This window comes from Lactuca serriola, chromosome 1, assembly GCF_051521515.1.
Source record: "Lactuca serriola cultivar US96UC23 chromosome 1, Lser_US96UC23_V15, whole genome shotgun sequence".
NCBI lineage: Eukaryota > Viridiplantae > Streptophyta > Magnoliopsida > Asterales > Asteraceae > Lactuca > Lactuca serriola.
In genome coordinates, this window is record NC_136408.1 from 183,346,541 (window position 1) to 183,351,853 (window position 5,313).

Sequence of the window (5,313 nt, forward strand, 5' to 3'; positions counted from 1 at the left end):
TGGTCCTTAAATCAATTTTCTTGACATTTTAACACCAAAAATCATTGAAGTTGATGTTTTTCAGCATATTTTTCAATGAAAACAGTTTAAGTCCCTGAAATTTCAGTTTTCTCGGTTATAACCCTTCTTTTTCGCAACTTTGACAATTTTGGCCCAAATTGTAAAATTTTTGCAATTTTGGTCCTTTTTAAATTTAAAAAGCATTTTAAACCTTTGAAAAGGACTTGGAACACTTATAGTCCACTGTTTTACAGAAAAATACAGTTTTGGCCCTCCAAAACAGAAAATCTCGCATAATGGGCCTCATTGGGCCGAAAATGTCATTTTTAGCCCATTAAGCTTGAAATTTATGTTTTTAATCCTCTAAATGAGTATATTTTAGTACTAAATTTCATGAGGAGCTGGGTACTAAATTGCATTTTAGTACCGCATACCATCCCCAGACAGACGGTCAGAGCGAGCGGACGATTCAGACGCTGGAGGACGTGCTTCGAGCGTGTGTGTTAGACTTCGGGGGTAGCTGGGATGCATACTTGCCCTTAGCAGAGTTTTCCTACAACAACAGCCATCATTCGAGCATTGGTATGCCACCTTTTGAGTTGTTGTATGGTAGGAGGTGTCGGACCCCCATTTGTTGGGGAGAGGTGGGACAGAGAGTGATGGGTAGCACAGAGATCGTGCTTCAGACGACAGAGCAGATTCAGCAAGTTAGACAGAGGTTATTGACCGCCCAGAGCCGACAGAAGAGTTATGCAGACAGGCGCCGATCCGAGCTTGAGTTTCAAGTCGGCGACTACCTTCTCCTGAAGGTCTCTCCTTGGAAAGGAGTGATTCGATTCAGGAAGAGGGGCAAGTTGGGGCCCCGGTATATAGGGCCATTTCGTGTGATTGCAAGGATAGGCCGGGTAGCCTATCGGTTGGAGTTGCCAACAGAGTTGGGACAGATCCACGACACTTTTCATGTGTCGCAATTGAGGAAGTGCATAGCCGATGAGTCGGCAGTGGTTCCATTGGAGGATATTCAGGTGGATGCGAGCCTGAATTATGCTGAGAGACCAGTGGCCATCAGGGATCGGAAGATCAAGGTTATGAGGAACAAGGAGGTACCTCTGGTGTTGGTCCAGTGGCAACACCGGAAAGGTTCGGAAATGACTTGGGAGCCGGAACGTGAGATGCAGGAGCAGCATCCGGAGCTATTTGCAGAGTGAGACTTCGAGGGCGAAGTCTAGTCCTAGTGGGGGAGAGTTGTAACAGCCCGGAATTTCAGGTATTTTTATAATATTGTTTTTGGGGTATTTTAGGAGGGGACTCGGCGAGTTGGAGTCAGACTCGCCGAGTAGGACCACGGACTGGGTCGCGGGTTCGCGACTGGACTCGACGAGTCCATTATGGACTCGGCGAGTCTGCGCTGTTCAGCGGAAACCCTAGCCGTTTGGTTTTGGAACGTATATAATGCACTTATAGGCCGTCATTGTCCGTTTTTAGTCGACTGAGAAGAACCCTAAACGGCTGTGGGCATCTAGAGCAAGATTGAAGGATATTAGGGCCTTGAAGAAATTGTTGTGCAAGGAGGAGAAGAGTTTTGGCTAAAGGAACAGCAAGGGATTCGAGTTTTGCGGTTTGGGGACACAAAGAGTGCGTTATCCAGGTAATATTTCGGATATTTTTCTGTTATGTTGATGTATGCATGGATTTAGGGTTTATGGAACCCATTTGGTGATTAGATGGATTAGTACCTTGTTACCCAAACGACTATCACCCTGTATTAGGACCTTAGAGGTCCAGAAGGTCCCATGCTTGTGTATTTCGGGACAATACTTATCTCAGGAAGCAGTTTGATCGACTGCATGGCATGGACTCGCTGAGTCTGATGAACAGACTCGGCGAGTAGCTTGGAGATTTACTGGAACTCGTCGAGCTGTTCTTCAGACTCGGCGAGTGGAGTCGGGGTGGCCCCGCGATTCTTCCACGAGGATCTCGTCGAGCCAAGAGGGATACTCGACGAGTAGAAAGGGAACATCAGGGGAAGTTGGGGAGGACGTCTAGACTCGCTGAGTTGCCTTTGCACTCGCCGAGTCCGGTCAAGTTGATCGTTGACCGTTGATCAGAGTTGACCTACATGTAATTTCTTAGGGTCAGTTGTCTTGAAAGCTAAAAGTATTAATAAGGGATATATGGTATTATAGGGAGTCTGTAGCCCGACGGATCAAGTGCGAGTGATTTCAGGAGTCGCTAGCTTTCATTACCCGCGAGGTGAGTCTTCTCACTATACTGTACCCGGAAGGGTTTGACTGTGTGACCGGAAGGTCAGATATGATATGTGATATGTATGCTATATGTGGTAAGTTATTTGTTAGATGTGCTATGTATGTTATGTGGGCCGGAAGGCGAATATGTTATGGGCCGGAAGGCGTTGTGTTGAGGACCGGAAGGTCAGGGCCTGGAAAGGCGTATGTGCGTAAGTTGTATATTGGGGAACTCACTAAGCATTTATGCTTACAGTTGTTATGTATGTGTTTCAGGTACTAGCGAGGACCGTGGGAAGGCGCCGGCGTGATCTGTACACACTGAAGGATGTTTTTTTATGATCTTGGGATTTAGACAGTTTGTATTTGACATGACACTTAAATTATTTATGCCCTGTTTTGAATGAAAATACTCTATTTTTAAAATGAAAAATTTGTTTGAAAATTTGCGTTGTTACACCACATGGCCCAAATACTAAAGTTTTATGAATGTGGTCTATTTAGAGCCCACTTAGGGCTTCTAGGCCCAATAGGAGAATTTTAGTTCATAAGGAACTTGGACAGGGATTGCTAAGGTTTCCAACCCTTAGTTGAACATATGAGGTGTATTTTGAACGAGGATAGAGTATTGTATTCACTTAGAGTACATGCTTTTACAATGGATGATGTTTATATGAGGATAGAATTTCCTAGCTAAAAATGCTAGTTGTGACACCTCCTCTCGGTTTTACCACTTTGTACGCCCGTGACTGTTGCCCTTTGGTGGCTTCCTAGATCGATACGTCGATCGGAATTTTTAATTCTTTCGCTAGTCGTGATTGCGTTGCCAGCATTGAGGTTTGCAAGGACAGCTATTACGGCAGTTGTTACTGTGGCTTGGAATGTGGCGACATCGATATGAAGGATTGGGCTTCGCTGATCGGCTGACTATTTCCAGATAATGACATGATTATGTAACACGAACGACAAGGAGTTCGTGAGTGACCAAGGTTGACTCTATATTATTTTGAGTCTGACTAAGAGATGAGTCATTATACATGAAAACTTAACTTATACACATTATGATATAACCAAGACTGGGCGGTTAGTGAAATGTGTGATTCTACTTTAGTTTCACATCCCGACGAGGAAAATAAACTAAGTTAGAAATCTCACATTCTATTGTCTACCAGGTCTTTGTTATATATAACTGTGGAATGTATAAGTGAGGAATTCATATTAACAACATTCTTATTGATCCCTCTCAATGAACTAGAAGTCCTAGCAAGGCCATTATTGAACCTAGATGTATTTCGACCGTTCACCTATAGAGTAGAAGTATGTTCTCGAAGGTTTGACCTACATCCCTATGATCAGTCCTACTATGGAGTAGAAATGAGTTCATAGAGTGGTCTCATGACGTTTGTCGTTCAAACCGGGTTCCATTGGTTGGTGAATAACATGATCCAACCTTTGAAAGAGAATTGGGAACGATCCCAGAGCTAAATTACCCTAGTCCAACAACTTGACTAGAGTGGTTTTCAGATAGACTCCTATGATTTTATGATGGAAGTATTTGAACAAGGACTGACGCAAAATTTAGCCAACTGACAATGTCATTGATGTTCAAGATGTAACAGGTTAGGGAAAATTGACCTTGTAGGAGGGTCTTACATCACATCCGGAGTAGGAGAGTTTTGGCCGCCTAAAGGCCTAACTAAAAGTACCCACCGTACAAGATACTTTCATCGAAAATACCACATAGGGCATAGATAGGAAAACGATTTCTTTTTAGCAGGGAAAGGAAAGTAAGGCATCTACTACTGGTGGCGGTCATCCCTCTGGTGTACTCGGAGTTCTATGACTTTGGCTCGTGTTTCATGATGAAAAAGACTTCGTGAGTGGGAATAATTATCTCAAGTGCATCCTTACGATTTATATTCACATATAAATTCTTGCACATTACTGTACTATTCCTAGTGTTTCTGCTAACGTTCCTGAGACAGAGTTATGGTAGGTTTCATACGGGCGTTTTAAGCTTTACTCATCTTGGGGTCAATTTTGTCCAAACACACTTAGCTGAGGAGTTTTGATGGGACCTGGTGCATTAGTGCTGGTATGATCACACCCCATAGGTCTACAAAGAAAACACCTTTCAACCAAAATGTTTAAAGGTGAGATGATAATGAGTTTTTAGAATGGCTATGTCGTGAGTTTTCTCACTAAGTTTATCTTAGTTCATTTTGGAACGTAATTCGGTTATTTATGGTGTTCTGAAAACAATTCATAGTGAGAGCCTATATGTGGTAAACTCATGTATTTTAGTAGTTCTGTATCCAAGTGAAACCTTGTAACTTGATCCAAGCTAGGTCCTTATTACGACCAGTTGATGTATGCTTAGTGGTATGATTAAGACTTAATAGACCTTTGAGTCTGATGGATCTTCCGTAAACCCGTTTTGCTAATATGATGCTAGAAATTTTGCTTTTAGAGAAAGTTTTGACCCCGATGCAGGTCTATCTCACATCCATGCAAGGAAAAGTTTTGATAGCAACTAGATCCCTCGATTAGTATGACCGCTTAAATCGCAGTGTCGTGTTTACGCTTAGAATAGAGTAACACCAACGCATACTCATGAACCTATTTTACGAGGTCTTGTGAGCAGTATGAACTCTACTCACGACGATCCGTCCCTTGCGATGCCTGAGGCGAAGTCGATGCACCTTGAAGCTCTGTTAATCGGTGCTTGGCTGCAATCCTCCTCTATTTGAATGTCGTGTGTCTATCCTGTTACTCTCTTGCCTCTACCCGAGTGGCGATAAGGTCCTAAATAGAGAGTTGGTCTCTGAAATAGTAGTCTCTTTCCGAGTCTCGGGTTGTAATCTTCCTGTTTTAATCCCCGATGTTCGCGATCTGCCGGGTCTTCGCCGGGAGGGCTCTGTCAGTCGGTCCCCCGTGGTTGAGGTCATAGCACCCTCGTTGGTCTCCACATGGTGGTTGCTGTCATTGCTGTCGACATTCAACCCTCGATCACGGTTGCCCAACGGGGCACATGTTCGATGTAGTCGAAACGGTTTGCGGAAACCCT